Raw genomic sequence first — 12769 nt, 5'->3', positions numbered from 1 at the left:
GAGAAATGGGCATCATTTGCAAGGAACAGAGGAATTGCCAGAGGTAGAGGGTCAAGATGTACAAACAAGTGCAGAGGGAAAAACATAAATACGGCTGAAAGGTGTTCTGGGAACTTTAGGTCTTCCCTGAGCTAACGCTGTCTATTTTAAATGGAGACATAAGATCAAAAGCAGATGATTTAGACACAACACACACACAAGCACATACGCACACCAACAAACACACACACAGTTTTTTTGTTTTTGTTTTTTGTATTTTTCTGAAGCTGGAAACGGGGAAGAGACAGTCAGACAGACTCCCGCATGCGCCCGACCAGGATCCACCCGGCACGCCCACCAGGGGCGATGCTCTGCCCCTCCGGCGCGACGCTCTGCCGTGACCAGAGCTACTTTACCACCTGGGGCAGAGGCCAAGGAGCCATCCCCAGCGCCCGGGCCATCTTTGCTCCAATGGAGCCTTGGCTGCGGGAGGGGAAGAGAGAGACAGAGAGGAAGGAGGGGGGGGGGTGGAGAAGCAGATGGGTGCCTCTCCTGTGTGCCCTGGCCGGGAATTGAACCTGGGACTTCTGCACGCCAGGCCGACGCTCTACCACTGAGCCAACCGGCCAGGGCCCACACACAGAGTTTTAAATGGCTTTATAACTAGAAGCAGTATTTAGAAATGAAAAGTAAAAGAGCAAGCAAAAACGTGGGCAAATATTACCACCTTTATCACAGAAAAGGGCTTCACAACCTCAAGTGATGAGACAGTGTTAGGATCTAACGAGGGAAGTTAAGGTGCCTAGAGGACAAAGCTGGCATCAAATGTAAATCTCCCCCCCCCCACAAATAAACTTAAATATTTTATGTAAGAACACGTGAAATGGGTTCTTGAAAACAGAGGAATAATTCACACAAAAAGTCCTCTGTTAAATCTTAAGTCTGTCAAAAATTATTAAAGCAAGGAAACGTGTCACTGAAACATAAAGAAATAAAAAAAAAAAATGAAGCAGCAGTCTGTGGAGGTAGCCCCAGAGCCCTCACCCCGGATGAAAAGGTGCCCCGAGCGGGCTTCCGGGTAGGCCGTGGGTTCTCGCACGAGTTCATGGGTGATGCGAGAGCAGACGCTGTACCCAGAAGCACTCTGGGCAGAGGCCGTGTGTTCTCGCACGAGTTCATGGGTGATGCGAGAGCAGAAGCTGTACCCAGAAGCACTCTGGGCAGAGGCCGTGGGTTCTCGCACGAGTTCATGGGTGATGCGAGAGCAGACGCTGTACCCAGAAGCACTCTGGGCAGAGGCCGTGTGTTCTCGCACGAGTTCATGGGTGATGCGAGAGCAGACGCGGTACCCAGAAGCACTCTGGGCAGAGGCCGTGGGTTCTCGCACGAGTTCATGGGTGATGCGAGAGCAGACGCGGTACCCAGAAGCACTCTGGGCAGAGGACCTGGGAGTGAGTGTGTCGTTTGCGCTTTTGAGGTACATACAGGCCATGGGAGCATTAAGCAGCCGGTTGCTGCGGCTCCTGGGGGGTCGTGCCCCAGAGCAACCAGGTGTCGGTGGGGAGGAGGAGGAAGCCGAGGGGGCAGCCATGGTAATGGTAGCCGAGGCAGAGTCGGAGAGTGAGGAGGCCGGACCCAGCACCAGTCATGGCGGCCGCAAACGGAATAGAGACTCAGGGGGTGCCCACGAAGAAGAGCTCATCCCGAAGCGTGCCAAAGGCCGTCTGGGTCCCCGTTACAATGCTCTGTTCCTCAAGGGGGAAGGCAGCGATGTACAGATCCGCGCATTCGGGCAAGTATGGAACCTCCACAGGGCCTATTTGTGCCAGTCAGGGTACTTTGCCAGCATGTTCAGTGGCGCTTGGCGGGAAACCACCATGAATGTTATAGAGTTGCAAATGCCTGACGAGAACATTGATCATTTGGCACTGCATGAGGCTCTAGGCTCCCTGTATCGAGAATGCGTGCGCATTCCACCCAACCGAGTGGTCTCCATCCTGGCCGCGGCCAGCATGCTGCAGCTGGACGAGCTGAGTCAGCTGTGTGGGGCAGTCATGACAGAGACTGTCAGCGCCCAAACCGTATTCATTTACTACCAATGTTCTGAGACCTACGGCCTCCCAGGCATCAGAGCCGTGTGCTTCCAGTGGCTGCTGGACAACCTAATGACTTGCAATAGTGATGCGCTATTGAGAGAAGTGAGCCTGGATATCATGAAAGAGCTCATTGCCTCTTCGGAGCTCTTAGTGATGCAAGTAGAGATGGACGTGTACACCACACTGAAGAAGTGGATGTACTTGCAGCTGCAGCCCACAGTGAAGTGTACCCGCAGGACCTTATTGTCCAACGCCAACATGTGGTTTGCTAGGGCCAAGACAGAGTCGGAGGGCACCCCCTTCCTGGAGACTCAGCAGGGCAGAGCCTTCGTGCCAGTGTTCCAGCATCTGCGGCTGGCCTACATCGTCTGTGACCTGCTGTCGACACGCATCATTGACCAGGATTCGTTGATGCCTACCACGTGGCTGTCCCCAGTGTACAGACAGGAATTGCTTACCCAACTCCAGGCTGAGCAAGACATGGAGCTCGGGCCCATTGTTGCCAACGTGTCCAATATCCAGGGGAACAGCATGCGATGTGGGTACCAGCTCCATGGTGAAATGCCATGCAGCTGGCAGTGGTCTGGCTTCAGCTTTATCTGGGACCTGGTGGTCACCTACGCCAACCAGCGCATCACCTTCAAGCGCAGGGCACTGAACAGTTCCTGTGGCATCCGGGTCAGCTTCCTCTGGCAAAGAAAGATCGCATTCCGCCTCTGCCTGGTTTCCTTGGACAGGGATGGAAGAGCTATTTTCAGGAGGAGCACAGAATACCAGCTGCTTACCCTGAGGAGAGATCAAGAGCTAGAGGTAGTGAACCTGGAGGACCAAGATGTGGTCTTCCCCATGTATGTGTCCTGTAACTTCCTGTACCTCCCCAGAGAGGGCCGCAGCCCAGAGTGAGGACCCAGGCAACATCCCAGAAAGCCGAGCCGCTGCTCCTTGAGCACAGGGATGGTCAGCTTGCTCGAGGTGCCATATTTTCTTTGGGATCAACTGGTCTTTCCCATCTCTGGTGACCAACTCTGCCAGAGGCTTGGTTGAACTGTAGCTTGTAACACTTGAAACTGATTCCTGGTGCCTAGGAGGAGGGCATATTTTGAAGCCCCCAAACACCTCCAGAATTCATGCCTGCTGTTGATGTGGCAACCTGTCTTCCTGGTTCACCATGGATTGACGTACATCATTTCTGCAAAACAAGGGCCAATTGACTTTAGGAGAGCAAATGTGAGCCCATGTAGTCTAGTACTCTTAGTTGAACTCTTTTCCGTTAGTTTGATTAAATTTGATTAAATGAGTGTCAAAGGAGTACTTTGACTTCTCTTTGACTTGGTGTGTTTCGAGTTGCCATGCCCCCTCTCACCACCACCAGCACCACCAGCACTAGTTCCATTGAAATTGCTCCCCTTTCTCCATTTCCCGCCACTGAGTGTATTACTTGCTTTTCATGGTCTTTCACTAAGTGAACACGCCCAGACTGCATTGATGACAGAGGTGGATTTAAGGGCGGGCGCACTGGGCCCGTGGCCTGGGCTCTGACTTCTGAACGGCCCCGCAAAACCCCACGTTTACATATTTTCTAATGATAAGGGGTCCAATATTTTCTTCCTTGCCGGGGCCTCAACTGACCTTAATCTACCTCTGACTGATGATCTTCTTTTTGTTGACTGTTCTTCAACCCTAGAGTGTCTTTTTAATTTTTTGAGGAACCTCCGTACTGTTGAGCATAATGGCTAAGCCACTTTACACTCACCCCAACTGTGCACAAGGTTTTGCTTTCCTCCACATTTTCACTAACACCGTTACTGCTGTATGGTTGATAATAGTAAGGTGACCGATCGTCCTCCTTTAGGGAGGACAGTCCTTCTTTTGTAAGTTCCATCCTCCCTCAAAAAGTGTCCTCCTACATGTCTTCCTTTTTGATATTGGAAGACAATTTGTGAATGTCCGTATTTGATCAATGCAGAGTCGATCCATTGCATCATGTGATGTATTTGTATGTAAATGAGCACTTTTTCTTACAATTATTATTAAAAAGTAATAGGCACCTAAGCATAATTACAATATAAAATATTACAAATGTTTTTATTATGCATTTATCATATTATAGTCTATTGTTGAAATGAATAAAATGTATTTTATTTATATTGTTTTATTCAATTGATTTTTGTCCTTTTCATTGTAAAAAAGTTGGTCACCTTAATAATAGCCATTTTCACAAGTGTAAGGTGATAGCTCATTGTGCTTTTTCGTTTGCATTTCCTGATGCTTAAAGCAATCATGTTGAACAACTTTTCATGTGCCTGTTAACCATTTGAATTTTTTTTTCTGGAAAGATGTGTCTTTAGTTCCTCTGACCATTTGTAAACCAGACCGCTTCTTGTTTCCACTGTTGTTATTGCCTTGTATGCGTTCCTTGTAAATATTGGATATTAATTTATTTGTATACATGGTTTACAAATATCTTATTTTGTAGGTTGTTTTATTTTTAGTGTGGAAACCCTAACTCTGCTTACACTAGGATAGTTTCTGGATGAGGTATGACCACTTTCTGGAAGTTAGAGAACAAAGTAAACAAAGTAGCAAAAGAAAACAGTAAGTCATAATTATGGAAGGTCTTTGAATTCTTGGGGATTGTAACTTGACCCTGCTGTTATTTAGTTTGGGACATTATTTTAGAATTGTACCTTTGGCAATGTCTTTCATCCTTTGATTTCCATGTAGGTTGCAGGGTGTTACTACCAGAAACACCCAGGTTATTTGTTTTTTTTTCTTCTGTTGTTTATGCTTTTGTTGTCATACCCCCAAATCATTGCCAGACGCAATGTTGAGGAGTTTCTTTCTTACGTTTTATTCTAGGCATCTTGCAGTATTGGCTCTTACATTTCAGTCTTTAATCAATTTCAAGCTAATTTTTCTGAGTGGTGTAAGACTGAAGTCCAATTTCCTTTTCTGCACGTGGAAATTGCGGCTTTCCCAACACAACTTGTGGAAGAGACTACCCTTTCCCCATTATGATGTCGTTGGCTTCATGATCAAGTATTGGTTGACTGTATATGTGGGGGTTTCATTCTAGGTTCTGTATTCTGTTCCGTTGGTCTATGTGTCCATTTTCATGCCAGTATCCTACTGTTTTCTTTACTTAGCTTTTGTAGTAGAGCTTGAAATCAAACAGTGTGAGGCCTCCTGTTTTGTTTTCCTTCTTTGTGATCCCTTGAACTATTCAGGGATTTTGTAAGTTTTGTACAAATTATAGAATTCCTTTTTTTCTATCTGTGTGCAAAATTCCAGTGGAATTTTTATGAGGACTTTGTTAAATCTATAGATGAATTTGGGTAGCATGATCATTTTAATAATATTATGTCTGTCAGTGCATGAAAACAGAATGTCTGTTTACTTGTTAGTGTCCTCTTAGGTTTCTTTCCTCAAAGAACGTTAAGTTTCATTGTACAGATCATTCACTCCCTTGCTTAATTTATTCCTAAATATTTTATTGTTTTTGATGTTATTGTAAATGATTTTGTTTTTTTATTTATTTTCCAGCTGTCTCATAGCTAATGCATAAGAAAGCAACTGCTTTCTGCATATTGATTTTACATCCTGAAAATTTACTAAATTTGTTTATTAGATCCAACAGCTTTCTATTTGAGTCTTTGAGTCTTTATATAAGATCATATCATCTGACAATAATGACAGTTTTTCTTATTCCTTTCTGATTTGGATTCCATTTTCTCATTGTCTTGCCTGATTGCTCTATACAGAACTTGAAGTACAATTGATATATTGAATAGGAGTGGTGTGAGTGGGCACTCTAATCTTTTTCCTGATCTTAGAGAAAAAGCTTTCTATTCTTTGCCACTGAGTGCAATGTTAGATGTGGGTTTGTCATATGTGGCCTTGATTGTATTGAACTATATTCCTTCTACACCCAACCTGTTGAGGTGTTTTGTTTTTATTCCCCACAAAGTTTTTTTTTACATCTATTGAGGTCATTACATGATTGTTACCACTCATTACACTAATGTGGTATATTTATTGATAATGTGGTGTAAATTTATTGATATGCATAAGTTGTACCTTTCTTGTATCCCAGGGATAAATCTCATTTAGCCATAATGTATAAACCTTTTAATGAGTTTATTTATTTGGTTTTCTAACATTTTGTTGAGAATCTTTGCATCTATGTTTAGCAAGGATATTGGTCTAGAGTTTTCTGGTAGTGCCCTTCTCTGGTGTTGGTATCAGAGTAATGCTCCTTTGTAGAGAGTTTGGAAGTGTTTCCTCCCCTTCAATGTTTTGTCAAAGCTGAGAAAAATTGGCATTAGTTTCCTTTAAATGTTTGGTAAAACTCACCAGTTGAAATGTCTATTCCTGGAGTTTTCTCTGTTCTGTGGTTTTGACTAGTGATTCATACTCTTTTTTTTCATTGTTGGTCTGTTTAGACTTTCTATTTCTTTTTGGATTAGTCACAGCAGGTGAATGACTCTTAAGACACAACTCTGCCCTCCACTAGCCTTCCAGTATCACCTAAGGGGGTAAAAACTGAGAAACATTTTTGTAGATCACAACTCATTAGCAGAGGCTCATTAAAAGACAGGTCTAATCATGGGACTACAGAATGCTCCCTTTCACTTTATATCTTATCATTACAATGTTTAAACTGTTCTATAATTACATAGGAATGTAATGGAAAGAACCTGTCTCAGGTCTTTTTTTTTTTTTTTTTTTTTTTTTTGTATTTTTCTGAAGCTGGAAACGGGGAGAGACAGTCAGACAGACTCCCGCATGCGCCCGACCGGGATCCACCCGGCATGCCCACCAGGGGAGACGCTCTGCCCACCAGGGGGCGATGCTCTGCCCCTCTGGGGCGTCGCTCTGCCGCGACCAGAGCCACTCTAGCGCCTGGGGCAGAGGCCAAGGAGCCATCCCCAGCGCCCAGGCCATCTTTGCTCCAATGGAGCTTTGGCTGCGGGAGGGGAAGAGAGAGACAGAGAGGTAGGAGGGGGGGTGGAGAAGCAAATGGGCGCTTCTCCTATGTGCCCTGGCTGGGAATCGAACCTGGGTCCCCCGCACGCCAGGCCGACGCTCTACTGCTGAGCCAACCGTCCAGGGCCTCTCAGGTCTTATTTAAGAAGTCTCTAGGGAATCCCAAAGGCAACCAGTGATTCCAAAAAATGGCATCAGGAGAAATTTTATTCTCTGACACAACTAAAATAAGCAGTAATCACAGCTTAAACCCTGATCAGATAAACAGAAATACCTTGCACTAAAGGCCTATTTACCTCAGTTCCTTTTACCTAGTACATAATGCTTAGCTATCAACAAAAAATTAAGAGACACATTAAAAGACAACCCCCTCACAGTTTAAATAGATAAAATAACCATCAGAACCAGACTCAAATATGCCAGAGATGTTTGACTTAATGAAATTGGGAATAGAAAACAACTATATTAATATGCTATGAACTCTGAAGTAAAAAATGGACAAGATTAAAAGTACAGGTGGGTAATGTAAACTGAGATATGGAAAGTCTAAGAAAAAATTAAAAGAAAATACTAGGACCCTGGCTGGTTGGCTCAATGGTAGAGCGTCGGCCTGCCATGCAGAAGTCCCGGGTTTGATTCCTGGACAGAGCACACAGGAGAAGCGCCCATCTGCTTCTCCACCCCTCCCCCTCTCCTTCCTCTCTGTCTCTCTCTTCCCCTCCCACAGCCGAGGCTCCACTGGAGCAAAGATGGCCCGGGCGCTGGGGATGGCTCCTCAGCCTCTGCCCCAGGCGCTAGAGTGGCTCTGGTCGCAACAGAGCGATGTCCTGGAGGGGCAGAGCATCGCCCCCTTGTGGGCAGAGTGTCGCTCCCTGGTGGGCGTGCCGGGTGGATCCCGGTCGGGCGCATGCGGGAGTCTGTCTGACTGTCTCTCCCGGTTTCCGGCTTCAGAAAAATACAGAAAAAAAGGAGAAAATACTAGAAATAAAAACATTGTAACAAGAATAAAGAATATCTTTTGATGGACTCATTTAAATCAATGGACTGGATACATCTAAAGAAAGAATCAAAGATATTCAAGAAATGTGAATAGAAACTTTTAAGAATAAATGCAGAGAGAAAGAACAAAATATGAAAGAACTTTAGGACAATGACAAAGGGTGTAGCATGCATAATGCAGATACTAGAAGAAGATAAGATGAATGGAAGAAATATTTGAAGAAATAATTTCTTAAATTTTTTTACTGTGAATTTTCTAAAACAAATGAAAAATAACAAACCATAGATCCAGGTGGCTCAGAGAAACCAAGAAAATAAATACTAATAAATCTATTCCTAAGTGTATAATAATTAATCTGCAGAAAATCAAAGACTGAAATAAAAATCTTAAAAGAGGGCAGAGGAACAAACACTTCACCTATAGAGGAGAAGGGAGAAGAATTACGTAAGACATTCCTTTAAAAACTATGCAATCAATAAGGGAGTGCAATGAAAGATTTAAAATACAGAAAGAAAATGCCCATGAACTTATAATTCTGTATCCAGAGAAATTATACTTCAAAATTGAAAGAGAGACAAACATTTTCTCAGAAAAAAATCTGAAAGAATTTTAAACTAGTATAACTACCTTGCAAGAAATGTTAAAAGTTATACGCACTCTTATGTTCATTGCAACATTATTCATGGTGGCTAAGATATGGAGACAACAAAAGTGTCCTTTGATAAAGGATTGGATAAAACAGATATAGCACATATATACAAGGGAATACTACTCAGCCATAAGAATTGATGACATATTGCCATGTAGGACAAAATGGATGGACCTTGAGAACATTTTACTGACTGAAACATGTAAATCAGAAAAAGGTAAGAACTATATGATTTCACACATAGGTGGGATATAAAACCAAGACTCATGGACATAGACAAAAGGGAAGTGATTACTCGGGGGAGGGGGTGGAAAGAGGGGAGAAAAAACGAAGAAATATACGGTGACAGAAAATGATTTGGCTTTGGGTGATGGGTACACAACATAATCAACAATTCAAATGCTATATAAGTGTTTACCTCTTTGATCTTTATTATTTCCTTCCTTGTACTTTGGGTTTTATTTGTTGTTCTTTTTCTATTTTAGGTGCAGAGTTAGGTAGCTTATTTGAAATTTTTCTTGCTTCTTTTCTTTTTTTCTTTTCCAAGTGAAAGGAAAAGAGATAGAGACAGACTCACACATGCGCCCCAACGGGCATCCACCCGGTAACCCCTGTCTGGGGCTGATACTCGGCCTATTTCGGGCAGTGCTTACAAATGAGCTATTTTTAATGCCTGAGGTGGAGGACCCAAGGAGCCATCCTCAGTGCCTGGGCCCAATGTGCTTGAATCAATTAAACCATGACTGTGAGAGGGAAAGACGGAGAGAAGGGGGAGGGGTAGTGAAGAAGATGGTCACTTCTGTGTGCCCTGATCAGGAATTGAACCCTGGATATCCACACACCAGACTGATGCTCTACCATACAGCCAACTTGTCATGGCTTTTCTTGCTTTTTAAGGTATGCCTGAAATATTGTGTACTTCTTTCTCACGACTGTTTTCATTGTGTTCCATAGATTTTGTGTTGTTGTATGCTTATTTTTATTTTTTCATGAAAAATTTTAATATCATTGTTAGCCCATTAATTACTTAATAATATGCTATTTAATCTCCAAGTGTTTGAATGTTTTTCAGTTTTTCTATGGTAGTTGATTCCTAATTTCATGCTATTGTGATGAGAGAAGATGCATGATGTGATTTAAATCTCCTTAAATTTATTGAGACTTATTTTGTGTCCTAACATGTATTCTATCCTGGGAAATACAGTGGTACCTTGAGATATGAACAGACCAACATACAGATTTTTTTTTTTTAAGATATAAACTGCAACTCAGTTTGTATTTTTGTTTGAGATCTGAGCGAAATTCTGAGATCTGAGTCATGATTCGGGAAGCTGCCGCTAGTTGGCCCATTGGCGCATGGGTCCAGTGTTGGCAGTTTGATATACGAGTTGACTGACTTAGGAGCTTGGTTACAGAATGAATTAAATTTGTATCTCAAGGTACCACTGTATACCATGTGCACTTGAAAAGAAAATGTATTCTTTTATCTTTTTTTTTTAATTTTCTTTTTTTTCCTTATTTATTTATTTATTTATTTATTTAAATTTATTTATTTTTAATGGGGTGACATCAGTAAATCAAGATACATATATTCAAAGATACTATGTCCAGGTTATCTTGTCGTTCAATTATGTTGCATACCCATCACCCAAAGTCAGATTGTCCTCTGTCACCCTCTATCTAGTTCTCTTTGTGCCCCTCCCCCTCCCCCCTCCCCCTTCCCTTACCCTCTCCCCCCCTCCCCCCCGTAACCACCACACTCTTATCAATGTCTCTTGGTCTCACTTTTATGTCCCACCTACGTATGGAATAATGCAGTTCCTGTTTTTTTCTGATTTACTTATTTCACTCCGTATAATGTTGTCAAGATCCCACCATTTTGCTATAAATGATCCGATCTCATCATTTCTTATGGCTGAGTAGTATTCCATAGTGTATATGTGCCACATCTTCTTTATCCAGTCATCTATTGATGGGCTTTTTGGTTGTTTCCATGTCCTGGCCACTGTGAACAATGCTGCAATGAACATGGGGCTGCATGTGTCTTTACGAGTCAATGTTTCTGAGTTTTTGGGGTATATACCCAGTAGAGGGATTGCTGGGTCATAAGGTAGTTCTATTTTCAGTTTTTTGAGGAACCACCATACTTTCTTCCATAATGGTTGTACTAGTTTACATTCCCACCAACAGTGGATGAGGGTTCCTTTTTCTCCACAACCTCTCCAACATTTGCTATTACCTGTCTTGTTAATAATAGCTAATCTAACAGGTGTGAGGTGGTATCTCATTGCAGTTTTGATTTGCATTTCTCTAATAACTAAAGAAGATGAGCATCTTTTCATATATCTGTTGGCCATTTGTATTTCTTCCTGGGAGAAGTGTCTGTTCATATCCTCTTCCCATTTTTTTTTATTGGATTGTTTGTTTGTTTGTTGTTGAGTTTTATATGAGTTCTTTGTATATTTTGGATATTAGGCCCTTATCTGAGCAGGTGTTTAAAAATATCATTTCCCAATTAGTTGGCTGTCTGTTTATCTTGTTATCACTTTCTCTTGCTGAGCAAAAACTTCTTAGTCTGATGTAGTCCCATTCATTAATTTTTGCTTTCACTTCTCTTGCCTGTGGAGTCAAATTCATAAAATGCTCTTTAAAGCCCAGGTCCATGAGTTTAGTACCTATGTCTTCTTCTATGTACTTTATTGTTTCAGGTCTTACGTTTAGATCTTTGATCCATTTTGAGTTAATTTTAGTACAGGGGGACAAACTGTAGTCCAGCTTCATTCTTTTGCATGTGGTTTTCCAGTTTTCCCAGCACCATTTGTTGAAGAGGCTTTCTTTTCTCCATTGTGTGTTGTTGGCCACTTTATCAAAAATTATTTGACCATATATATGTGGTTTTATTTCTGGGCTTTCTATTCTGTTCCATTGGTCTGAGTGTCTATTTTTCTGCCAATACCATGCTGTTTTGATTGTCATGGCCCTATAATATAGTTTGAAGTCAGGTATTGTAATGCCCCCAGCTTCATTCCTTTTCTTTAGGATTGCTTTGGCTATTCGGGGCTTTTTATAGTTCCATATAAATCTAATTATTTTTTGCTCCATTTATTTAAAAAATGTCATTGGAATTTTGATGGGAATTGCATTAAATTTGTATATTGCTTTGGGTAATATGGCCATCTTGATTATATTTATTCTACCTAACCAAGAACAAGGAATATTCTTCCATCTCATAATATCTTTTTCGATTTCCCTTAACAATGGTTTATAGTTTTCATTGTATAAGTCCTTTACATTCTTTGTTATGTTTATTCCTAGGTATTTTTTTTTGTTGTTGTTGCAATCGTGAAGGGGATTATTCTTTTGAGTTCATTCTCAAATGTTTCATTGTTGGCATATAGAAAGGCTATTGACTTCTGTATGTTAATTTTGTATCCTGCGACCTTACTGTATTGGCTTATTGTTTCTAGTAGTCTTTTTGTGGATTCTTTGGGGTTTTTGATGTATAGGATCATATCATCTGCAAAAAGTGATACCTTTACTTCTTCTTTTCCGATATGGATGCCTTTTATTTCTTTGTCTTGTCTGATTGCTGTGGCAAGAACCTCTAGTACCACATTAAATAAGAGTGGAGAGAGTGGACAACCCTGTCTTGTTCCTGATTTAAGGGGGAAAGCCTTCAGTTTTGTGCCATTTAGTATGATGTTAGCTGATGATTTATCATATATGGCCTTTATCATGTTGAGATATTTTCCTTCTATACCCATTTTGTTGAGAGTCTTAAACATAAAATTGTGTTGTATTTTATCAAAAGCCTTTTCTGCATCTATTGATAATATCATGTGGTTCTTGTTCTTTGTTTTGTTGATATAGTGTATTATGTTAACCATTTTACGTATGTTGAACCATCCTTGAGATTCTGGGATGAATCCCACTTGATCATGATGTATTATTTTTTTAATATGTTGTTGTATTCGATTTGCTAGTATTTTGTTTAGTATTTTAGCATCTGTATTCATTAGAGATATTGGTCTGTAGTTTTCTTTTTTTGTGCCATCCTTG

At 41.6% G+C, this 12769-nt stretch overlaps 1 pseudogene; it reads left to right on the top strand.

Annotated features, from left to right (window-relative positions):
• Positions 1-1469: 1469 nt before the first annotated feature.
• LOC136385311 (germ cell-less protein-like 1 pseudogene) lies at positions 1470-2978 on the top strand (annotated as a pseudogene).
• The last annotated feature ends 9791 nt before the right edge of the window (positions 2979-12769 follow it).

The sequence above is a fragment of the Saccopteryx leptura genome, chromosome X (assembly GCF_036850995.1).
Source record: "Saccopteryx leptura isolate mSacLep1 chromosome X, mSacLep1_pri_phased_curated, whole genome shotgun sequence".
NCBI classification, from domain to species: domain Eukaryota; kingdom Metazoa; phylum Chordata; class Mammalia; order Chiroptera; family Emballonuridae; genus Saccopteryx; species Saccopteryx leptura.
Note: the sequence above shows the minus strand (reverse complement) of the source record. Positions and strands in the feature narration are given on the sequence as shown.